General features: G+C 42.9%; 1 non-coding gene across 1 annotated transcript; it reads left to right on the forward strand.

Annotated features, from left to right (window-relative positions):
- Positions 1–13612: 13612 nt before the first annotated feature.
- On the forward strand, positions 13613–13722 carry LOC122426998. Its single transcript, XR_006265338.1, has one exon. It is a non-coding gene; the product is annotated as a U6 spliceosomal RNA (small nuclear RNA).
- Positions 13723–26272: the final 12550 nt, after the last annotated feature.

Genomic DNA, 26272 nt, shown 5'->3' on the forward strand with positions numbered 1-26272 from the left:
AGTTCCACTCTAATGGCAGAAAGCGAAGAGGAACTAAGGAGCCTCTTGATGAGGGTGCAGGAGGAAAGTGAAAGAGCCGGCTTAAGATTAAATATTAAAAAAACGAAGATCATGGCATCCGGCCCCATTACTGCCTGGTAAATAGAAGGGGAAAAGGTGGAAGTAGTAACAGATTTCCTCTCCTTGGGCTCTAAGATCACTGCACATGGTGACTGCAGCCATGCAATCAGAAGATGATTGCCTCTTGGCAGGAAAGTGATGACAAACCTAGACAGTGTGTTGAAAAGCAGAGACATTACTCTGCCGACAAAGCTCCGTCTATGGTCTTCCCAGTGGTCACTTAAGGTTGTGAGAGCTGGACCATAAAGAAGGTGGAGCACCAAAGAACTGTGGTCCTAGAGAAGACTCTTGAGAGTCCCTTGGACAGTAAGGAGATCAAACGGTCAATCCTAAAGGAAACCAAACCTGAATATTCACTGGAAGGACTGATGCTGAAGCTGAAACTTTAGTATTCTGGTCACCTGATGTGAACAAACAGCTCATCGAAAAGGTCCCTGCTGCTGGGAAAGATTGAGGACAGAAGAAGAGGGCATCAGAGGATGAGATGGCTGGGTGGCATCACCGATGCAACAGATATGAACTCGGGCGAACTCCAGAAGATGGTGAGGGACAGGGAGGACTGGCGTGCTGCAGTCCATGGGGTCACGAAGAGCAGGATACAACTGGAGGACTGGACAGCACCAACAACATCTGCTTCGTATTCTGCTTCGGTACATCCGTTATTTTGAACTGTAGATACTTGAAAAACAGCAAGGGCGTGGAGAGGCTTTCTCTGAACTTCTCTATCTGCCTAACGATAAATTCTCCAAAAGGAGCTCAAATGCCATAAATCCCCTCCCTGGGAGATTCATCAACCAGGGAAGAGTCATTCTTATCACAGAAGAGGAGAATGGATGTCAATAGACACCCAGACAACGTTGTCACAGACTATCTTATCTCCCACATAGTCTTCTAAGGGCCCATTCATCTTTCCTAAACATCATGTACCTTAAGAGGCCTATATTCCCTTTCCTCTTTCCCATTAACATAGCATTTAATTCTGAATTCTAAAACCACCTCTTTGGGGTGCTCATTTTTCCCAGGTATCTCCCATGTATACATGACCCATACATGTTAATAAGCTTTTGTTTGTTTTTCTTTTACCCTTTCTTTTTCTTTTATTACAGGGTTCTCAGCCAAGAACTCATAAGTGTAAAAGGAAAATTATTTCTTCCTTTACAGAGTCAAGATTTTGGGGAAGTTTTGCTATGCGATGTGTACTATAATTTTATTTTATTTTTTTGTGTGTGTGAACATAGCTTTTTATTGCTTTTTGGTAGCTATCTAGATATACACTGGGTCACAGGATAATTTTATATGATAAATTTTATATGATAAATTTATAGGATAATTTTTAATTATATTTTATCGATGTGTACTATAATTTTAGGAAAAATACTCATTGTGCATCTTTGCCTTCAGAGGTTGCATGTGTGTGTGTGTCTGTGTGTGTTTTAGTGTGATTATGTGTGAGATTGATTTGAAGTCTTTAAAACACTTTAAAATTTTTTTTAAATTTTGGAAGTATGACAACACATTTACAGGAAACTTGGAAAATACAGAACAAAGTTACATATAGTTCCACTGTATATTTGTTATTTTTTAAGTAGATATATTAAGATTTTTAGTTGGAGTTTCAATTTTAAGCTCTCAAAAATTAATAATAATGAATAGACAGAAAAGTGGAACGATACAGTGGACCTGAAAAGCACTATGAACCAATTCAAAATAATTAAGATTTATACAATTTTCACACAATAACAGGATACAAATTCTATTCGAGTTCCCATAGACTATAAACTGGGGGACACTGGAACATATCCAGGGACATAAAACAAGGTGCAAAAATTTCGTGGTTTAAAGGTATTGAAATCATACAGAATTTGTTCTCTTATCACTGTGGAATTATGTTAGAAATCAATTTCAAAAGATATTTGAAAATAACCCTCTTATTTTCAAGTGCAATGTGACATTTACCAAGTGATCTTTGACCTAGCCATTGAAAGCCTCAATAAAGTCAAAAGACTGAAAAAACAGAGGATGACTGCAGAAAAGAAAGTATTTAAATGAGAAATTAACATCAAGGATACTTTAAAAAACCCATGTATTTGGAAATTAAATGTCCACTTTTAAATGATGGGTTTATCTAAGAAGCCATAACAAGAAAAATTAGAAAATTTTGCAATAGAATAAAAATGAAAAGAGAATTTATCAGAATTTGTGGCACGCTGCTAAAGCTGCTCAATGCAGATAAGTACAATGTGGAATCTTGAATAAAATATGAAAACAAATAATGGATACTAGCGTAAAATTTTGTGAAATTTGAACAAAATTTGTACTTTAGTTAATAATACTGTATCACATGTTAATTTCCTGATTTTTTTTTTTTTACAGCATAGTATTTCTTTATATTTTTAGAATTGGATTAGAAGTTTCAAGCCTCATTCAACTTTTTTTTTCTTTTTTAGAAATCACCAAAATAATAAGCTTTCTAATCTTTAGCGGTAATATTGGATGCCAGAAAAAAATGGAACTATATCAAAAGTTTTGAGTGAACATAAATTAGAAATCTAGCATTCTATTTATACTTAGTCAAACAAGTTATTGGAAAACATAAACTAAATGAAATGGGAGCTGTGAATATGAAAAGGAAACAGTGAAACAAACTCGATAAAAGATCATCATATAGGCCAGTTTTTAAATACGGCTGCTTAGTAGAATCACATCTGGAGCTTTGGAGAAAAAAACAATAAATACCTGGGCATCTGTATTTTTCAAAAAATTCCAAGATAATTCTACTGTGCATCTAGATTTTTGAAAAGTGATTGCAGGTCTTTCTTTTAAATGCTGCGTGCATGCACACACCATACCTTTCATCAACTTTTCAAAGCCTTCAGATGCCCCGAGGGTTACAGTGCACTGATCAAGACAGAAAATGAGCAGCCTCTCCTTCCTGCCCCAAGCCTGGAGGCATACACCTCTTGTTTGGGGGTCAGGAGGCAGAAAACCTTCTAATTCATAGTTAGGAGGCAGTCAGGCTTGTGCTGACATGACCTGGAGAAGATCTGGACGACAGGAAGGTCCTACCTCAGTACAGACCCTACCTCTAGGAGAGGTGGTCCTGCTTTGGGGCTCCACAGTGCACTGAAGAAGGTCCAAGAGCAGAGTAAATTCTGCCTCGCCCTAGGGTCTTCTGGATGAGGGGAAGGATTCAGGGGCAAAATCTACAACAGCACCAGGGCTTCCCAGGCGGTGCTTTTTGTTAGCTGCTCAGTCATGTCTGACTCCTTGTGACCCCATGGACTGTAGCCTTTCAGGCTCCTCTGTCCATTCTCCAGGCAAGAATACTAGAGTGGGTTGCCATTCCCTTCTCCAGGGGATCTTTCCGACCCAGGGATCGAACCTGGGTCTCCTGCATTGCAGGCTGTTTCCCTACTGTCTGAGGCCCCAGGGAAGCCCCCAGATGTGGTGCTAGTGGTAAAGAACCCGCCCCTGGGTGGGGAAGATCCCTTGGAGGAGGGAATGGCAACCCACTCCAGTATTCTTGCCTGGGAAATCCCACGGCAGAGGAGCCTGGTGGGCTACAGTCCATGGGGTCGCACAGAGTCGGACACGACTGAGCGGCTGAGCACACACAGGAGCACCAGGGACAACAGTGTGAACTTGGTCTCACTGCGGCGTTGAGCTTACCTGGTCGTATTCACTGTGGTGGGGGTCGTATTCGCTGTGGGGGTGGGTGCTGTGGGATCCACAGCAGCTAAACTGTAGGTGGAACTGTGAGCCAGGGAGAGGCGACCACAGGGAAGAGGGAATCTGGCCGTGGCTCAGTGACAGGGCCTTGGACGAGTGTGGGCAGTGGTCCTCTGCCCAGGGGGAGGTGGTAGTTGGAACTCCTGCTGGTGGCGCACGGTTCCACTGGGGCGGGAAGATGCTCTGGGTGCAACCGCTGAGAGAGTTGTAGTACCAGATACTCAAGCAAAGAGGAAGTTAACTCCTTCCCCTGCCAGCACCTGGTAAGCGGGCAGCAGACTCAGATGCCTAAGTGGCCACTGGGGGTGGTGCTGTCGGCAGCCTGTGGACAAGAATTGAGGTGGGTGGCGGCAGGCAAGTAGCAATAACAAGGTCAGTAGCCCAGGGGTGGGAATCTGGTGAAAGGGAAGAAGAGATGCAAGAACTCTTGTCTCTTGATGACTCCATCCAAACCCATGCACTAAGAGACTTGACCCACCCCAGCTTGGCTTCTAGTAGTTTAAGTCTGTGTCCGTGAGGCCTCGGGGCCCACTTTTGAGTTCCTGTCTGGCAAAGCTCAGGGCCAATCAAAATAATTTACTGTTTGTTTTAACCAATACCTGATAGAAGTCTCTCACCTCCCTTTCTTAGAGCATTTACTAACAAATTTATTCCTAGAGCATTCATTTTCCCTCTATCCCTTTGAGATGTATATGTAATTCTTACAACTCAGGGGCATCTTTCCCAAGAGAGTCATCCTCTTGAAAGGTATCATCAGAAAGGATGGGACTTCCATCTCCCAGTCTCTTCCCTCCGTACTCCCTCATTCTGTTTAAAATACCCTGTGTGGGTACCCTGTGTGGGACTTCCTATGTGGTCCAGTGGTTAAGACTCTGTGCTCCCAATGCAGGGGGCCTGGGTTTGATCCCTGGTCCAGGAACTAGATCCCACAAGCCACAACTAAGACCCGGCCCAGCCAAAAAATAAATAAATAAATAAAAATGCCCTAGTCACCTCTGCACGAGTATCGCAGAGCTCAGCAATATCCTTAATGTTGGTAGTTACTGAATTAAATTTGGCTTCATCGTTTTAACTCAGATCCAGCTTTGTTTATCTTTGACAGCTGCTAAGGCGTTGGCAACGGCCTGGGGGGCTCAAAGCTCCGGACAGACGAGCGGCGAGTCGGAGGCCTGCCGGTGTCCAGGCCGGTGTGACGAGGACCGGCGGACCGCTGCCTCGGACGGCAGTGGTCTGGGCAGTGTCTGAGGACACAATGGGGGCTGCACACGGGGGCTTTGGTCCAAAAGGGGCAACAAGATGTGCAGTCCGGAGTGGATGGGTGTGGGCAGACAACATGGGAGATTCAGTCTCTTGCAAGCCCTTGGAGAGAGGCAAGAGGGGGCCAGCAACCCCAGAAAGGAGGCAGCTGGCATTCTGCTTCCGCACCGGTGTCAGTGCTGGGTCAGTCTTTCTCTCTGTTGATGGGGCCACATTTGTGCACACAAACAGCAGAAGCAAACCCCTGTTTATTACTGTGGCAGTTCTTAGAGATTCCTGTTCACCCATTATTCTCTTTACTGGACACCGTTTCTAGAGCTCATGATCATTGATCTCTTGACTGAAAGGATTTTTTTTTTCTCTGTTTTTCCCAGCAGGAGGGAAAAAGTTCCTTTTGAGGGGAAAAATAGTGAAAAGAAAATTCTAGTAAGTGGGAAATAACATGGAAGGCCCCTCTCGTATGTGGTAGCTAAATGAATGGGCTCTCAGGGTGAGGCCAGACTTCTGGAAAATTAAGGAAGCCCTATTGAGGGGAGGGGTCTTCCTCGGTGGTGCTAGTGGTAAAAAATCCACCTGCCAATACAGGAGATACAAGAGACATGGGTTTGATCCCTGAGCTGGGAAGATCCCCTGTAGTAGGAAACGGCAACACGCTCCAGTATCCTTGTCTGGAATATTCCATGGGCAGAGAGAGGAGCCTGGCGGGCTACAGTCCACGGGATTGCAAAAGAGTCAGACATGACTGAGCACTTGTCAGCAGTGATTCCAGGGAGGAGATGGGGAAGAGAGTTGGAAACAGGGGACAAAACCGAGAACCCAGGACCAGAAGCCTTTTGGTGACTAAGGGTTATAATTTCAAACCTGAATTTGGAGTGATATTCAATTTTTACATACAGGCTTCATATTTGCTATAGTTCAGCTTGGTTCAGTTCAGCCACTCAGACGTGTCCGACTCTTTATGACCCCATGGATTTGCCATAGTATTTGCAGTTAATTATGTTTCCTCCTCTAGTTTGTGTTAAGAGGAATCACTGTTGATCCAGATATTTTTCTCAGGTTAAGTTGTGGGGAGCACATGCTATGTGAAGTGGGGGTACCCCAAAAGGAGATGGTACTTACCTAGACACATGGCTTCAGGTGGGTGAGTTTAGCCATCTTACAACCTTTCTTCAAAAGTAAACTTCAAAAAATTTTTAAATTTATTTTTTCATTTATTATTTTGAAAGAATTAAAAAAAAATTTTATTTGGCTGCACTGGGTCTTAGTTGGGATATGCAAGATTTTTAGTTGCAGCATGCAGGCTCTTAGTTGCAGCCTGTGGGATCTAGTTTTCTGACCAGGGATTGAACTTGGGTCCCCTGCATTGGGAGTGTGGAGTCTTAACCATTGGACCATCAGGGAAGTCCATAAACTTTTTTCTTAATTTCAAAATATATTTAGGGTTGCATGAAAGAAGCAAGATTCAGAAAGGTGATTCTGTATAATTCCATTGACATGAAGCTCAAAAACAGGTAGAAACTAATACATGATTGTAAAAAGCAGAAGAGCAGTCACCTCTGAAAGAGCTTGACTGTCAAGGGCTCATGAATCTTCATGAAGAAACTTACTGGGTTGATAAAAATGTCTTTCATCTTGTTTTAAATATGGGTATTCTTGTTTTATATATTTTTCAAAACTCAACAAAATACACACTTAAAACCTGTGTAGTTTCTGCATACAAATTATATTACAACAATAATTAAAAAAAATTTTAAAGGCATAGTGAGCCTTCAAGTTTTAGATGAACTAGCTTGGATTACTAGCTTCCTTCCTTGAAATCAAACTTGGAGAAACTATGGAAGCCGGAAGGAAACACAGACTCCAGAATCAATGGAAAATAACCTTGAGGCCACCAAATTAACCACGAATTCTCTCTGTACCTCTCCCCCCACCCCAGACGGAGGCTGCGGTGAACCGGAGTGTGGGAGGTGGGTACCTTTAGGCTGTGACAGATGGAAGAAGCCTGCAGTGGGGGTGGGGTGGTCTGGAGGAAAACGGTTTTGCTTTTTTTTTTTGGATTTGTATGTATATTTGGACAACCGCCTGTTTGATCTGGACTTACTTGGTTTGGTTTATGTGTCTCCTTTGCTTCTCCTTACCCTCTGGTGTCTTAGAACGAATCTTTACCTTCCTCCAGGGTAGGTACCTGTTGCAGGAAAAATAGGGCACAAGATGATGGCCCTATCCCAGGTCTTGGGCAAGTCCATGGGATAGGCTGCCAAGTGAGAGTTCTTGGCTTCTCGAAAGTAAGAGTTCAAGATCGAGTCACAGTAAGGTGAAAGCAAATTTATTTACAGAGAAACACTCCATAGACAAAATGCAGGCCATCTCGGAATGGAAAGTGGCCCCAGGGTACAGAGTCATCTTGGAAAGTGATAGCACCCCAAAATATGGCGTGATTAGTTTTTATGAGCTGGATTATTTCACAGGCTAACAAGTGGGAGGACTATTCCAACTATTTTTGGAGAAGGGATGGGAATTTCCAGAATTTGGGCCACCACCCAGTTTCGACCTTTTATGGTCAACCTGTCTTGGCATCTGTGGGTGTGTCACAGATTATGCTAATGTATTACGATGAGCATATAATGAGGCTCAAGGTCTACTGGAAGTCACATCTTCTGCCATCTTGGATCTAGTAGTTCTAACCAGTTTTCATCCAGTCCTCAATGGCTGTCATTCTCTTAAAGGTTATGCCCTGCCCCCTCCCTCCTGTCTCATGTAGGGTGATGTTGGTCATATAAAAGCCCTGCTAGGGTTAGAATGCAAGTGGAAACATGATTTACTGTTCTCTCTCCAGTCCTCAGGGCTGGGGAATCAGTTTAGGGAGACTGCTTCCTCTTGAGATTTCTTCTTTCTAAGGGTTTGAGGGGGAAATGTGAGCAGTGTGAGCTGCATGGTGGGGTGGCTTGGTCACCAGGCAGCACTCTCGGTCACCTGGGGATACCTGGGGTGGGGGTGCTCCTGGACCTGGGGTCATCCCCTTCCTTCTTAAGGATTCTGAAAGGTTGATGTAATTTGGACTTTAACTTTCTACTTCTTACTTCCAGACAAATTAGCTGATCCATAGCTAATTCGATTCTGATTATTTAGCCACAGATTAAAACTTGGTTCCATTTTATCAGTCTCACTTTTCTTTTTTTGAAAAGATATTTAAATATTTGCTCACTTATTTGGCTGCCCTGAGTCTTAGTTTAGGCACACAGGATCTTTAGTTGCAGCAGGTGAACTCTCAAACTCCAGCCCCCTGCACCTAAGTGCAGGGTCTTAGCCACTGGACCACCAGGGAAGTCCCTCTTCATTGCTTTTCTGATTAGTTTGGATGGAATAGACACAGCTCTTTTCCTCTATTGCATGCTTTATTTTTTTGTTCTTTAATATCCTTCCCACCTTGGCAATTCCTTTCAGATGCTCCTGTAACTTTCTGTTCCTCATTTTCTCACCTCTTGCAAACTAAATGTTATCTCTACATTGTTACTTTTATAATTTTGCTTCTTACTAGTGCTGTCAAGATTATCACAGGCTTAATGCTTATTGGGTATGATGGGGCCGATAATGTGTGAAAAATTACTTGGGCACAAGATATCAACACAGTTGAATAAGGGACTGTATTGTGCAGAGGCAGGTCTGAAATGACCTTTCGCTATAGCCGGTGCCATCTGTCGGTGGAGGAAGGGTTGACATTCTTTTTTCTGGAGTTCTTATTTCTGTGAATCTATAGACGTTGAAATTTAAATGGAAAAGTTTCTCTATACATATTCATCTGTGGCTTTAAAAATAATTCATTCTTAGGGAGTAGAGGAGGGATGGATTGGGAATTTGGGGATTATATATCTTAATCACTCAGTCATGTCTGACTCCTTGAGACCTTATGGACTGTAGTCCACCAGGCTCCTCTGTTCATGGGATTATCCAGGCAAGAATACTATTCTGGGTTGCCATGCCCTCCTCCAGGGGACCTTCCCAACCCAGGGATGGAACCTGGGTCTCCTGCATTGCAGGCAGATTCTTCACTGTCTGAGCCACCAGGGAAGCCCAGTTTGGGATTAGCAGATGCAAACCATTATATATAGAATGGATAAACAGTAAGGTCCTACTGTATAGCACAGGGAACTATATTCAATATCCTGTGATACCATAATGGAAAAGAATATGAAAAATAATCTGTATATACACATATGTATAACTGAATCACTCTTCTGTACAGCAGAAATTAACAACATTGTAAATCAACTATACTTCAATAAAATAAATTAAAAAATAATTCATTATGTACAGTGGATGTATTTCCTTGTCAGTGCACCTTGATTTACTTCATTCATTTTGTCCTATGTAGTATTCCATGGTATGGTTACACTATAACTTATTCAATCATTCCCCTATGGATGGATACTTAGGTTTTTCCTAGATTTTCTTTCTACTGACATTGTCAAATACATTTCTTTGGGTTTAAATGTACCTTTCTTTAATTTTCATTAAAGCTGAGCATGTTTTTATGTGTTTATTGGCCATGTCAATAAGAAGACTTCTACATCATGATTTTTAAGTACTGTACAATATTACAAGATATGGCTCTATCACAGCTTACCCAGGTAGCCCTTGGTGTTGGAAATTGTTTCTTTACAAATTAAATGTTTTCTTACATCTCTTGAGATGTTTTTTGGCAGAGGTTGGGAGTGGGGCTTTCAGAGCTGCCCAGCTCTGAAAATATCTTGCAGTTAATGAACTGGATTTGTCATGCTCTTGGTTAGGTGGTTTCAAATATTTGTATTTTATTGTGGAGACACAGAAGCCTAGTTTTTGAACTGTATGCTCAAACAATGAGTGCCAGCCAAACTTCTACACTCTCCTTTATTATTCTAAAGAATAATGGTCAAATTCTAGTTGGGTAAGCTTTATATCATAACTACTTGTTTCCTTTTATGATTGATGTATATATTTGGCTAACTGTCTTTTTGATGAAGACTTGCTTTGATTTGTCCAAAGGAAGAGTTAAGATACCACTATTTGTTATACAAGAAGAAACACGGACATGAAACTAATAGGACAAAATTATTTAGTATTTTAAAGCTTTTTGTTTTTTTTCCTTAGTGTTCATCAAAGGCACTTGTCCAGCTTGTGGAGCTGACTAGAGTAACCTTCAGAGAGCAGCTTGAATTTTGTTTCTTGTTGGTTTGTTCTAAGGTGTTTCTATTGATTGATGAAGCTGTATCATATTTGATAGATCTGAGCACATACTTTGAGCAGTCAGCAGGTGACTATAGACTTTCTGATTTCTATTTTTAAAAATTTTATTTGTTTATTTTTGGCTGTAGTGGGTCTTAGTTGTGGTGTGTGGGCTCCAGAGCATGGGCTCCATAGTTGCAGCGTGAGGACTTAGTTGCCCCGTGCCACATGGGATCTCAGTTCCACATCTAGGGATCTGCTGCGTTGGATTCTTAACCACTGGACCACCTGGTAAGTCCTTAGACTATTTGATTCTTATCATGCTTCCTAAGAAAAGATGCTTACCTCCCTCCTTTCTTCTCTTTTTCTTTTTTCTATTGAGGGATAACACACAGGTTACAAAATTCATAGCCATGCTAATCCTAAATGCTTGATGGATTCTCACATATGTACCTATCCACATGAACGTCACCCAAGTCAAGGTGGAGAATGCTTTCAGTAATCCAGCTAGCTTCCCTATGCCTTCCCTGTCCATACTATCCCCTTGCTGGAGGTAACTGCAGTCTGACTTCTATTATCATCAGTTTTGCCTGTTCTTGCACATATGGTATGTGCTCTTGTGTGTGACTCCTTTTGCTCAATATTTCTGTTTTTGCGATTCATGGAAGTTGTTGAGTGCATGACAGAACCAAACTTGAGGCTGCTCACACATGTATCAGTAAAGCTGATCTACTGACACGAGGCTGCGGTGAAGAAAAGTGCAGTGTTATCCGCGGGCACCAAGCAAGGAGTCCAGGCAGCTAGTGCTCAAAGGCTCCGACTCCTCAATGGCTTCCAGGGGAAGGTTTTTAAAGATAGGATAAGGGAGGAAGATTGTAAGGTGTGTGATTAACTAGTGAACATTCTTCTGATTGGTTGGTAGTGAGGTAACTGGGAATCAACATCATCAACCTTCCGGTTCCAACTGATTTGGGGTCTATGTACTTCTTCCATCTGGTGGGGGTTTCGGGATCTGCAAAACAGCTCAAAAGATATGGCTCAGAATATTATCTATAGCCCTTGAGGAGGAACAAAAGGTCTTTGACTCCGTTTATTGGCTAAGCTATTATTATTTTGTCTTGCTTGACTGTTTCCTTCACTTCTGCATTTTCTTGCTTCTCTGATTAAATTTCTTCTTTGGAACTTGGGGAAGGCCTAAGAGGCTAAAGTTTTTCTATAAACAAGAGACAGGTGGAGGGCGTGGGAAGGTCTGTCCTGGGAAGGTCCCATAGGGTCCCACTTGGTTACAAGTGTACGGATGTCTGTTTCGTTGTTGCTGTTGTGTAGCAACTCATTGTATGCCTCTGCTGCAGTTTGTTTATCCATCATCTAGTGACTGTGAATGTCATCTAGTGCAATAGTCATTGGCTATTACAAGGCGAGCTTTCAAGAACATCTTCTACATGTCTTCTCCTGCAGCCATTTCTCTTGGGCATATACTTAGGATTGGCATTGCTGAATGAGAAGACAGCCGTATATTTAAGTTTAGGAAAATCTGCTAAACAGTTTTCTAAAGTGGTTGCGCCATTTTATATTCCTGATAGCAAGATATGAGCATTTCAGTTGCTCCAGGTCCTTGTGAACATTTGCCAATCTTTTAAACTTATCCATTCTGTAAAAAAAAATTTCTTTTTAATTTTGTTTATTTGTTGGCTGCACCATGCAGTATGTGGGATCTAGTTCCCTAACCAGGGACTGAACCCATGTCTGCTACATTGAAAGGCAGAGTCTTAACCACTGGACCACCAGGGATGTCCCTAATTCAGCCATTCTGATGGGAGTCTTGTGATGTCTCCTTGTGGTTTTCATTTGTATTAATATTTCAAGGCTATTTGGTTTTGTGGGTCACTCTACCTAGGCTTTTACTTTTTGTCTGAAAAGACCTTATATTGTATGTAGTGGAATATGCCAGTGCTTAAAATGGTGTCTGAGATGACTAGACAGCTTTTACCAATTTCCTTATTCCCAACCTTGGCGTCAATATTCGCATAGGCTTGAGAAAGCCTGTGTGTCTGTGTTTATACCTGGTGTCTGTTTCAGAGATGAAGCTTTCTCTGGAATGTTCTTGGAATATTGTGCAGTGCCAGGTGACTTTGGGCATGTGTGCTGAGTCGAGTCAGTCGTGTCTGACTCTTTGCAACCCTATGGACTGTAGCCCACCAGGCTCTTCTATCCATAGGATTTTCCAGGCAAGAACACTGGAGTGGGTTGCCATTTCCTACTCCAGGGGATCTTCCCAACCCAAGGATCGAACCCAGGTCTCCCACATGGCAGGCAATTTCTTAACCGTCTGAACCACCAGGGACTCTGCATAGACAGTGCCTGCTGGAGGTTGCAGGGATGGAGGAAGAAGAAAGGACTTGCTCCTTCCACTTTGCTTCCTGCTCCTCTGGGCATCTCTGTAGCTACAGATCTTCACCCCATCAATGGCAGTTCCTTCCTGTAGCTGCAGCTGAATCCACTCTGCAGTGTTTTTTACACCGGCAGAGGCAGCTTCACTGTATCCCCCTCAGAGATACCAGCACCAGCCAAGCAACGGCCCCTCCCTGTCCACCCCTTTCCATCCTCACTATAATAGCAGCTTCTTAAGGGCAGGGATTGTCTGTGTGGCTCACAGAGCTATTCCAAGCAATTAATACTGCGCCTGGGCACTTTGCTTAATAATATTTGTGGGCTGATTGAGTGGGTGTAGGTACATGGGTGGATGGTTGTTCGTTTATGATTTCGTGTGAATTACTTGTTTGGCTGACTTTTCTATTTCAGTTTTTGTTAATTCTGAGCCAAGATTAACTGTAAAATGAGGTTTAAATAAATTAGAATGGCATGTTCTTTTTTTGAGATAGATGCAGTCCCTAGAACTTGGGTGTTTTGACTTAAGGTTCATCTAGTGAAGTTTTGAGGACAACCCCAGATTGGGAGATAGAAAAAGCAGGATAAAACTACTAATGACAGAGACAGAGGAATATTCCTGTGGTCAGTGGTCAGCTCAGGAAATCAATGTATTTAACAAAACATGTTTGGAGACAAACTCATTCTGGACCAACCAATAGCCTTGCACTCTTTTTTTTTTTTAAAGACACTAGCATTTTACAGTCAGGGCAAGATCACTGGTGAAAGATTCTGAGTTATGGAGATACGAATAGAGAACAATCTCTCCAGCAAGAAGCAGCAAGACCAAAAGAAGTCACAGTGGCAACTAGTCCAAACAGAATTAATGTAGTGGTTTTCCACTTGATCAGAGAACCACTGAGTGATTAGGATCCAAGCGCTCACTTCAGCAGCACACATAGAACTACAGTTGGAACAATACCGAGAAGATTAGCTTGGCCCCTGCCCAAAGATGAGATGAAAATTCGTGAAGTGTTCCACAATTTTGAGCTCCCTCACTCTTTCCATTGTGCAAGGACACAGCAGGAGACAACCCTCTAGGGGTCAGGAAGCGAATTCTCATCTGCAGGCATCTTGATCTTCCCAGCCTCCATTTCTGCAGGAAATGAATATTTGTTCTTCAAGCCCAGAACGAACAAAGCAAAACTAAACAAAACAAAAACCCCCACAAAGGTATCTTGAGACACCAGTGACTCAGAAAGTCACTGTTTATAAAGTAACTATCTTTTTTAATGCTAGAATTTTAGTTTATCAGTCACCGTTTAGATAGCTCCAGATTTTTAGTTTGGACCTCTGAAAACTCTTTGAAAGATTTTATTATCTGTTTTTAGAGTTGTAAACATTGTCACAGGCCTCAGGGACAGTTTAGAGTGGAAATGTGTTATTAATACCTAATAGCAGCATGGGCCACAGAGTTGCCTCTTTAAGTTTTGGCTTCCTGTGAAGAAAATGGGATTATTGAGTAATTTTGGTTGCTTTGTTAATGTGTGTATGTGAAGTTTAACTCATTGTGATGTTGCACACAGAGGGGTTTGGTTCACTCATTTTATTACTAGTGTTGTTAATGTCTATTATAAATGCTTAAGAAAAGAGTCTAGTCCTCTGAGTGTTTGTAGGGGGTACATGGGTTTCCCGGGGGCACTAGTGGTAAAGAACCTTCCTACCAATGCAGGAGATGTAAAAGACTCGAGTTTGATCGCTGGGTTGGGAAGATCTTTTGAAGGTCTTTTGAAAGTCTTTTGGGGTCTGTGTGGGGCCTGTTTTCTTCTTTCTCCCTCTCTTTTTTTCAATAATAAGGTTAAATCAGGATTATTTTTTATGCGTGTCTTCTGACAAGATGGTATGGGTTCTGATTAGTTTACCTGTTGGAGTTTCTACAATGTTTATTAGCCAGCATGCTAAATCGCTCCAATTGTGTCTGACTTTTTGCAACCCTATGGACTGTAGCCTGCCAGTCTCCTCTGTCCATGGGATTCTCCAAGCAAGAATCCTTCTCCATGGGATCTTCCCAACCCAAGAGTCAAACCCATGTCTCCTGCATTGGCAGGTGGCTTTTTAAACTAGTACAAACGTGGAAGCCCTTTATTAGTCAGAGGGGAGAGATTTAGGCCACTTAACATTTGTGGCGGCACATATTTTAGCTAAATTTATCTTCTAGAAAAAAAAATGTTTGAATGCTTCTAAACCCTGGAGATCACAGAGACAATATAAACTGTGTTGAATCAGGAGGAATTGTGAGGTGTTTAAAAACAAATTTTCAAGTGAATTGAGCACCTCTGACATGGAGAGGGTTGATTTCCCGTGGGGATTCATATCACAAAGCAGTTTCTTAGCAACAGTGGCAGAAGCAATATTTGTGTAGAGGAAGGGTTTAATTATCCCAGGGGGGAGAAAAGCCCCACAAAACATCATTTAATTGTGAAAGGCGATTGATAGAAATTGGCCTTGGAAAATTGAAGGAGCATCACTTGGAGATGCAGGAAAGGACCGGGAGACCTTGCTTCATCATTTACCATCTTTACAGGCTGGCCTCATGGTGAACTAAGTTGGACTAAGTGGACTTCCTTGAATGGGTCATCCAGGAATCTGTGTATGAAGAAACAATACTAGCTCTTTGTATATAAGACAAAAGTATAAAATTTAAAAAAACAAAACAAAACAAAACAAAACAAAACTGGTAGGTTTGGCAGACAGTGTAATTAAAAAATCCTGATCCAGTCTGCTGTAAAAACTTCAGAGTCTCATCCAATTTCACTTTTCCCTTTTCCCAGGCTCAGAAGCCTGCAGAGTAGGAAGGTCGTGTGGTTGGCATCTTCTGTTTTTTTTTTTTTTTTTTTGCATCTTCCGTTTTTAACCTTCCCTTCCCTCCCCACTCCCTGGATGCTGTTTTGGGTCCCTCTAGGGCTTTCCTGGTGGCTCAGACAGTAAATAATCTTCCAGCTATGCAGGAGATCTGGGTTCAATCCCTGGGTTGGGAAAATCCCCTGGAGGAGGGCATGGCAACCCACTCCAGTATTCTTTCCTGGAGAATCCCCATGGACAGAGGAGCCTGGTGGGCTGCAGTCCATGGGGTCACACATAGTTGGACACGCCTGAGTGACTAAGCATAGCACGCATGGGGCTGGGGCGGGGAGGCGGGAGGGAAAGAGCCTTTTCAGTGGCTTCACTCGTCATCTGGCATTGTTACTATTCAAGTTGTGGAAGCTGAAGGATGATTGTCCTGTGAAGAGATTTTGTGGATTTTTTTTTAGGTCCTTTCTTCGGGGACCCCACTTGCAGTTCCATGGAGTGGACAATGACTCTGTGTTTGATCAAAATGGTTCTGTGTTTGATGGTCTAAAACCCAGCCTCTTTCTGCTGATGTCATCTGGCTTCTGGCAAGAAACTCTCTTGGGCAGATTTCTTTGTAGGTATCCCATTCCTGGCAGTTCCCTGGGGTCTGTCCATGGAAAGCACGAACCTTTAACTTGCTATGAGTCAAACTTCCCCATGGAGACAGGTATTTTACCGGTTTCTTTCCTATTTTTCTAAGGATAGTCTGGGTTATTGTTTGTGCGGTCAGTTAATAATGTATTGTGTCTCAGCATTAAAATCACCCTTCATTGCCCTGCTCTGTGATAGGTAAGCTGGACCCTGTAACTATTTCCCCTCTGTCAGCTGGCGTGATGCTCAGGCTTGTCTGTAGAGCAGGCCCAGGAACAAGACAGGAGGAAGGGGGGCTTCTCATCAGGATTTCTGTGTTTTTTTCTTGCTACTGTGATGCGTGGTGGCCAGCAATGTGTAGTGAGCAGTGGTATGTGGAACAACCAGTGGTGCTCATGCCAATGAGTTTATTTTTTTCAATTTATTTCATTGAAGTATGGTTGATTTACCGTGTGCCAAATTTTTTTCTTTGGCCTTGCCATGGGGCATGTGGGACCCTAGTTTCCCCACCACGGATCGAAGCCCCCGCACCGCCCTCTAGTGGAAGTGCAGAGTCCCAACCACTTTACGTCCAGGGACTTATAGCATCATCGCAAAGGGCTGGTTCCCAGTGAGTTTCAGGGGCGCCACATGGGCATCTTCCAAGTGAGTTCTGCTGGTACCCACTGGGTGGCTTCCCAGCTCTTCGCCAATAAATGGTTTCCTAGTGAATTTTGTTTTCACCCAAGCACGGACTTTTCTGCTTGTCAGCCCTGGGCTGTAGCATCTCAGTAAATGGTGTCTACCAAGTAGGGGGGCAACATCTCTTATGAGGTCTAAATCTCTTCCAGGTTCATTCTTTCCTTGGGCACGCTGCTCAGTCCTATAGGTAAGGCCTGTCCCCTTTATCAGTTATTGCTTCATTCTTGTGCATTCTCTTTACACCTTATTTATTAATTATTCTAATAGTCTTGTATTATTAAATAACAATTTTTATATTAAGTGTTCCCTGTTCAAATTACTATGTGGTTTCTCTCTCTTGACTGGACCTTGACTGATACATTTGTTCTTTTTCTTATTGCTTTTTTGGTAATTCTTCGTATATTCTGAGGGCTTTCCAGGTGGCGTTAGTGGTAAAGAACCCACCTGCCAATGCAGGAGATGTGAGAAGCCCGGGTTCGATCCCTGGGTTGAGAAGATCTCCTAGAGAAGATCTTAATGCTATGTTGTATATTTGTTACATATCTTTCCCCAGACTCTTACTTATATGAAAAGTACACCTATGTATAATGTAACTAATAATTATGAAGAGGACCCTTATATATTCTTCCACCCCAAGGTCAAGAAGTAGAACACTGTAAACACCCTGCAAGCCCCAGCATGTCCCTCCCACAATCACAGTTCCATCTTCATCTGCCCTCATAGCACTCCAGATAACTGCTATCCTGGCTTTTATGGTATACTATCCTTGCTTCATTTTTATTTTAAAATTTCTGTTTATTTTTGTCTGTGCTGGATCTTCGTTTCTACTTGGGCTTTTCTCTAGTTGCAGTGCATGGGCTTCTCATTGTGGTGGCTCCTTTTGTGGAGCACAGGCTCTAGGGTGCACGGGTTTAAGTAGTTGCAGCTCCAGGGCTCTAGATCACATGGGCTTAGTTGCTCCACGGCACCTGGGATCTTCCTGGACCAAGGACTGAACCCATGTCTCTTGCATTGGCAGGTGGACAGGCTTCCCTCATAGCTCAGTTGGTTAAGGATCCGCCTGCAGTGCAGGAGACCCCAGTTCGATTCCTGGGTTGGGAAGATCCTCTGGAGAAGGGATAGGGACTCCAGTATTCTTGGGCTTCCCTTGTGGTTCACACAGTGAAGAATTTGCCTGTAATGTGGGAAACCTGGGTTCGATCATGGGGTTGGGAAGATTCCCCTGGAGAAGGGAGGCTACCCACTCCAGTATTCTGGCCTGGAGAGTTCCATGGACTAGAACAGTCCATGGGGTCACAAAGAGTGGACACGACTGAGTGACTTTCACTTTCACTTCTTCACCACTGAGCCACCAGGGAAGCCCTGGCTTTACTTTAGAGTTTTAGTCCATTTCTATATGTCTGACTGTTAGCATGACTGATGCCATCTTGGGCCCATTCAGTTCTTTCATTCTTCCAATGACCCTACCTAGGGATGTACTGTGTAGTAAATCTCTTTGTTGTCAAGGTCTCTGTAGTTAGTAGATATTGTTTCATGATCGTTAGGTCCAGGTGGCCTCCATGCTCCCATGTTTGTTCCCAATGATGAGACCTTGTCTGACGTATTCCCAGTGCTCACCAGCCTAGTTACCCATTCATAGATCTTGACTTAGGAAAGCACTCTGTGTTTCCAAGCACATACCCCCCACACCCTAGGTTAACTATAGAATTGTCCCTATGTTGCCTTCGTGCTATGGAGCATGAATGCAAATGCTTCCGGATTGTCATCTGCCCAGTCCTACTCTGTGAGCAAACTGTTGTGTGATAAACTGACCCATTGAGTTTACGGAGCGGTCTGTCTCATTTTTCAGCCTTAAGGCACTCTCAGTTCCATGGGCACTGTACATTCTCTTTGTCCTCCAACAGTATGTATCCTCAAAGTGTAATTATATTTATTTTTAGTTCTATATGAATACAGTCTTACTGGATGTGTGTGTGTATGTGTGTTTTATCTGCACCCGCGTGGGATTCCCTGGTAGCTCAAAGGGTAAAGAGTCTGCCTGCAATGCGGGAGACCTGGGTTTGAACCCTGGGTCAGGAAGATCCCCTGGAGAAGGAAATGGCAACCCACTCCAGTATCCTTGCCTGGAAAATCCCATGGATGGAGGAACTTGACAGGCTCCAGTCCATGGGGTCACAAAGAATCAGACATGACTGAGTGATTTCACACGCGGCTTGCAGGATCTTAGTTCTCCAACCAGGGACTGAACCTGCATCCTTGGCAGTGAAAAATGCTGAGTCCTAACCCCTGGACCACCAGGGAATTCCTTGGATATGTTCTTCCATCTGGGACTTCGCAGGTGGCACTAATGGTAAAGAACGCCCCTGCCAGTGCAGGAGATGAAAGAGACACGGGTTCGAGGGCATGGCAGCTCACTCCAGTACTCTTGCCTGGAGAATGCTATGGACAGAGGAGCCTGGCAGGCTACACTCCGTAAATGTGCAAAGAGTTGGACACGACTGAAGCCTCTTAGCATGCATGCACATTCTTTCATAATTAATGTTTATGAAATTTATCCCTGTCATTGTGTGTGGCCCTAACTCATCGTTGTATAGCATTTCGTTGTGTGAATGTGTAACATCTAGGGTATCCATCTTACGGGTGATGGGCAACAGAATTGTCACAGTTTTTAGCTATTGAGAATATTTTCCAATAGGTCTGCTCCACTGGGCTCCCTCGACAGCCAGCGAGCCCCTTGCTGGCGTTGTCTCTGCCTGCAGCCTCCTCCCCACCGGGACATTCTCTACTTGACTGTGCCTCTCTCACGTATCGAGTCTCAGTTCAAATGTCAGCCTCTCAGAGACCTGCCTTGATAATGCCACCTAAAATAGCTCCGTCCTCGTCCTCAATCTCCGGCACCTCACTCCATTCACATGCTGCTATGTGAAGTTGTTAGCTTTTTTCAGTTGATTTTTTTATTGTTGTAAAAATATATGTAGCATACAATTTACCATTTTAACCACTTGTAAGTGCACGATGCAGTGACATTGTACATTCACAATGTTGCAGAACCGTCACCACTATCTATTTCTAGAACTTTTCATCATCCCAAACAGAAACTCTACACCCATTAAATAATAACTCCCCCATCCCTCCTCCTCTCAGTTCTGGGTAACCTCTGTCCCGCTTTTTTTTTTTTTTTTAAACTGTTCTATGAGGCTCGGGGAATCTTAGTTCCCCAACCAGGGATTGAACCCAGGCCAGCTGCAGTGGAAGCATGAAATCTTAACCATTAAACTTCCATGGTTAAGATGGTTAGTCTTAACCATCTATCCCACTTTTTGTTTTTATGAATTTGCCTATTTCTACATTCCTCATTTAAGTGGAATTGTATAACATTTGTCCTTTTGGGTGTGGCTTTCAAGATTCATTTATGTTGCAGCGTGTGTTAGAATTTTGTTCTTTTCAAAGGATAAGTAGCATTCTGTTGAATGTATATACCACATTTTGCTTATCCAGACTTTAGTTTGCTTCTACATTTGGTGGTTGTGAATACTGAATTTGTTTCCGTCCTTGTTTTCTATTGTTTTGGATATATATCTTGGAGTGGAATTAAAATGATTGTTTAGACTTTCATTAGACTACAGTAGACCCCAACGCCTAGAGCAGTGTCTGACTCACAGTACGAGCTTAAAATACATTTTTGAAATGAACAAATTCCTCAGGTAAACTGAACAGGGCATTATTATAGTTACCTACGTCATTGTTAAGGAGATTAAATGCCACATATCCTAGCATGGGGCCCTAGCATCTGATCACGGTTCAGTTTACATTAACCCTACATGATGACTTCACTCAGCCCAAGTTCCTTAAGTTGTTGCTGGTTTTTGGGCTTCTATTTAGCTCTCTGTTGCCAGAAAAGATTATTAGTTTTTTTTTACATTCTCCCATTTGCCGAATGCCCTGAGGGTAGCAGATATCAAGATGGTCAAGGCCCTGCACCTGTTCTCAGGTTTTAATTTTAATACAATTTGTTTCATAACAGACAGTGTGGCTTGGGAGGCCTATTCAACATGGGTGAAAATAGAGCAAAAAATCGTCCACTGTTTGTATTCTGTGACCTATGATGATCCCAGTAGGATCCCAAGTCCTGAGTTAGAAGATGGCACCACCCTTCAGCTTTACACTTCACCGTTGCATGTTGAGTGACAAATTGCCTAAATTTTGCTAAGCTACACTCTTATTTCACATTCCTTGGAATTGTAATGTGTGACTCTTTGGGGAATTCCTGGGTTTGGCGGGGGGAGTGGAGAGATGAAGGAAAAGGAAGCAGGCGGGGGCTGTTAATAACAGACTTTAAACAAGTTTCAAACCAACAGGTTATGATCAAGTGCCTACTGTATGCTGACTGCAATGCGGTGAGGCGGGAGCCGGGGGACAGAGAAATTCTATCCTCAAGGAGTTTATGATCAAGGCAGGGCAGGCAGAACCCCAGGCAGAGGTTAGTGAGTGCTGAGAGCTGAGCGAGTAGCTGGTACAGACTGGACTGTCAGGGTGGAAGGGCACATTGGAATAATCTGATCTCATTTTAGAGAGGGGAAACTGAGGCTCAGAGAGGGTGAGAGGTTTGCCTAGGGCCACACAACTAGATGATGTCAAAGCTAGGGCTTGAACTCAGGTCTCCTGACTCTTCCACCAGTGTTTTTTCTTTCTAAAAAAATATTATGTATTTATTTGACTGTGCTGGGTGTTTGTTGCAGCATGCAAGATCTTCAGTCTTCGTTGTGGCACGCGAGATCTTTAGATGTGGCATCTGAACTCTTAGTTGTGGCATGTGAGATCTAGTTTCCTGACAAGGGATCGAACCAAGGTCCCCTGAACTAGGAGCAGAGAGTCTTAGCCACTGGACCGCCAGGGGAATCTCTCCACCAGTGTTTTTTCTATTGACACACAGATATCTCTGTTAATTCAATGGTCTAGTTTAGCTCTGTCCAATAGATAAAATTCTATAGCATGAGCCATATGTAGAATTAAAAAATTCCTAATAGCCACATTGAAAAAAAACACAAAAAGAAACAAGTGAAATTAATTTTAATAACATGTTTTATTTAACCCAACATATTTGGAATATGATCATTTCATCTGTAGTCAATATAAAAATTATTAATGAGCTATTTCATATTTTTCTCATTGTACTAAGTCTTAGAAAAGTGTTAGTCGCTCAGTTGTGTCCAACGCTTTGAGATCCCATGGACTGTAGCCCTCCAGCCTCCTCTCTCCTTGGAATTCTCCAGGCAAGAATACTAGAGTGGGTTGCCATTCTCTTCTCCAGGGTATCTTCCTGACACAGGGATCGAATCCAGGTCTCTTGCATTGCAGGCAGATTCTTTACCATCTGAGCCACCAGGGAAGTCTTAGAAATTGGTGTATATTTTATACTTTGGCACATTTCAGTTCAGACCAGCCACGTTCAGGTGTTCACTGGTCACTCGTGGCCAGTGGCTGCTGCATTGGCCAGGGCCAGCTAGCTATTTGAATTGAATCATTTATGTGCCAGATTTTCAGGGGATATCTTGAAGAACGTGAAAGGTGTTATACAGACATCATGGTTTATAGTCAGAAGAGTCTTAGAGCTGGCAGCCTGGGCTTTGAATCTTAGTTCAGGTGAGACAGGCTGGAGCCTGGGACCCTTTGGTGCGGAGCTGCAAAGCTTGCACCTGAATACACCTCTGCTTGAGCAACAAGATAGAAAGACACGGTATGGGACTAAAAATAGCTGAGCTGGTACATGTGCAGCTGGGGCCAATTCTGGACAAAAGATACAAAGAGACCAAAAAACCCAGCTGCCACTTTTGAAAAGCCTAGAGCAAAAGCAAGGTACTGTGCATGCCTCCCGTACACAGTACCACCTAAGCGGTGGGCAAAACACCTAAGCCACCCCTCTGACCGAACCCCTGGACATACCTCTACTTCACTCTCAGTATAAGGAACAAGCTCGCCACTCCCCTTAAGGAACAACCAAGCAAGGGAAACTATTGTTTGTCCCCCTTCCCCCTGCTGTAGCAGGGGCCCCGACAAAACCTTGCCTGAATTTCTTGTCTGGCCTCTGATCAATTTCTACTGATTAAGGAGGCCAAGAACCCTGGTCGATAACACAACCATTTATTAACTGTGTAGTCTCTAACGAATCAATTAAATCCTTGATCGTCCTTTGGTTTATATCTACTAAAGGGCAATTGTAGAGATCAGTTGGTCAACATAGATAAAATATATTTCTGTATATATATGTAAGTACATAGGGCTCAGTGGTAAAAAATCCACCTGCAATGTAGGAGACGAAGGAGACCCTGGTTTGATCCCTGTGTTGAGAAGATCCCCTGGAGGAGGGCATGGCAATCCCTTCCAGTATTCTTGCCTGGAGAATTCTATGGACAGAGGAGCCTGGTGGGCTGCAGTTCATAGGGTCACAAAGAGTCGGACAGACTTAAGCGGCTGAGCACGTGTGCACTCACATGTAAGTATATATGATGCGTAATTATATATGTATGCATGTATAAAAGTGATTTGCTAGTGCAGCATCTGGTACTCAAAGTATTATTCTTATTTCCTGAGAATACAAAAGATTTAGAAATATCATCATGTGGTGAGCACCAGATGGATAAGACAACTTTATTAAGCAAGTTTAATATCCTGTGAAATTGGTATGAAAGCAAGTGGGAAGCAACTGCAGACGTCACAGGAGTCAGAGCTGGGACAGCCAGCCCGTGTGGTCAAAGTCAGGAGGGGCAAGTCTCACCGAGCCGCCAGTGTCTCTGCCCAGGGCGCCCGACCCCAGCTGCCCGCTGCTGGGGAGATCTGAGCTCTCGGGCCAGCGAGCTGCGTGTTGCGTAATCTATTCTGTTAACATGTTCACTTCAATTTCTGATTCAGAGTTACACAGGGAAAAGCTCTGCTGGAAGCTGAATCGCCTCAAAACCCAGCTCTAACCAGTCCTTTGAGAATGGAGAGACTTAAAATCACCAGTGTAGGCAGGCACGCTTGATGTCCCCACTTGGCAGATGAAAACACTGCATTCTGTTGGGAGATTGGGACTGACATATATATGCTACTGTGTATAAGATAGATATGAGAACCTACTGTATATCACAGGGATCTCTACTCAGGGCACTGTGGTACCTACATGCGAAGGCAGTCCCAAACAGAGGGGATGTGTTTGTATACGTATAGCTGATCCACTTTGCTATACAGCAGAAAGTAACACAACATTGGAAAGCAACTCCTGCAGCACAAATTTTAAAAGAAGAAAAAAAGAAAAAACTGAATTCTAGAAAGGTTAAGTGATCGGGCCAAGATAAGTGAGCAGAGCTTTGAACTCACAGAGCCTGTCCCCGAGGCTGCTTTCAGGACCAGAGATTGTTACTGGAGAAATACCAAGTAAACTAGGTCCTGTAAATTGCCTTCCCATCTTCAGAAAGCAATCTGGAATCTGCTACTTTAAATGACTCTGTTTTTAGTTCTCCTAGTGGTCATCCTACACCTCTGAAGATAGATTTGTGTGTTTACTTCTCAATGCATTGATTTAGATGTTTCTACTGACTTCTCATTGTGGGTTATACAATCTTCAGTCTCTTCCTGTTGTCATTTTGATAAGCGGTACGTATTTGAACTTCATAAACATCTTTTCTTCTCCATCAGCTTTCCACAGTTATCTTTTGATCTCTAATACAGAGAGTTTACATATTTATCATTATGTAAATAGAGCCAAGTAATGCGCTAGGATGGCATTTTCTTTTCTGCTAATTCAATGCCACTCAAGAAGAAAGTCCCCAGAGTTAATTTCAAGTGAATTCTTTCATACACATCACCAATTGTTTAAAATCATGACATATTTTATTTTTGGATCACGTCTTTTCCATACCTTTCCCCCTCAGTTTTCTTGTTGGGAGAAGCTAATAAAAATTGCAAATCTTTTTTGAGCAATTACCATATGCTGGGCACATTACAAAGTGCTTTACACATAATGATTAATTTAATTCTCACAGCTAGCTACCCAAGGAGGAAAGTGCAATAGTATCCTCGTCTTATGGACAAGGAAATTGAACCACAGAGAGGTTAAGTGGTGGAGCTGGGGTTTAATGCAGACTCTGATTGGCATCCATGTCCATACGCTTAACAACAATACTGTTCTCAAAGGGGACGTGAGCCATCTTCACCATATTCCTAATCTCCACCCACTCTGTGTATGCTCCCCTGTTCTAATTTAGATCTGTTTCTTTATATTTGGACCACGTCTTTCTTGTCCAGCTTTTAATTTAATAAATTAAAATTTATTTTATTTATTTTTAATTAATTTATTTTAATTGGAGGCTAATTATTTTACAATATTGCAATGGTTTTTGCCATACATTGACATGAATCAGCCATGGATATACAGGTGTTCCCCATCCTGAACCCCCCTTCCACCTCCCTCCCCATAAAATTTATTTTAAATGGGCATGTTTGAAGAGCCTTTATTTTGTCTTCCACATCTGCAGAAGCAGTCCATGCGGTCCTGGAAGTGAGCTGGGACCATTTGACCAGAGAATTCTGAGTTCTGGGTACTGTATGCACGGTTTGGAAAGGGGAGATGTCACGGGCTCTGGGCAACCACGTTCCCTTGTCTCCAAAGACTCCTTGGCCCATGGAAAAGTGTGCAGCCAGCAGAGGGTCAGAGTGCTCACGAAAGCATGAAAGTGAAGTGAAAATGTTAGTCACTCAGTCGTGTCTGACTTTGCGAGAAGGGAATGGCCCAGGATGAGTTTCTCATTTTTAAATCCCTTGTAGCATACCGCAGCAGCACCATTTGAGGGTACGCTATGCATAGTTTGGAAAGGGGGACATTTCCAAATGTTCTACGTCTTACGTCTAACATTTCAATAGAAAACCTGCAGTGTTTCTGACCTGAAACCCCAGAGGACAGAGCTGAGGGCAATAACAGCTACTGAAAAGTGAGGGGGAAACCCTGGCAAGGTGAGAGGCAGAGAGAGGGGTTCCTTGTAAGCTCTGTACCAACCTCTGGGCAACCTCAAAATCATACATACGGAGGACAGAACTAGAAACAGACCAGCCAAGGATCAAAGAAGCGCGCTGACATTTGAACTGCTTGCCCAAGGACAGTGTTTGTTATTTTGAGTTCACCAAGTTAATTACCTGACCAAACAACAACTGCCAAAATCAGCGCTCTGTAGGAGTTGTATAACACAATCCAGAGTCTTCATAACATAATACGCAAAGTGAAATCCAAAGTTATGTGACATCCAAAGAAAAGGAGAATGTGATTCTTTTTCAAGAGAAAAGATGATCAAAAGAGACTGACACTGAGATGATCAGATACTGATTTTAAAGTAGGTGTTGTAGCTGGTTCTTTACTATAAAGGAAAGTAGGCTCATAATGAAAGACAGGAAAATCTTGCTA

This window comes from Cervus canadensis, chromosome 24, assembly GCF_019320065.1.
Source record: "Cervus canadensis isolate Bull #8, Minnesota chromosome 24, ASM1932006v1, whole genome shotgun sequence".
In the NCBI taxonomy this organism is placed as follows: domain Eukaryota; kingdom Metazoa; phylum Chordata; class Mammalia; order Artiodactyla; family Cervidae; genus Cervus; species Cervus canadensis.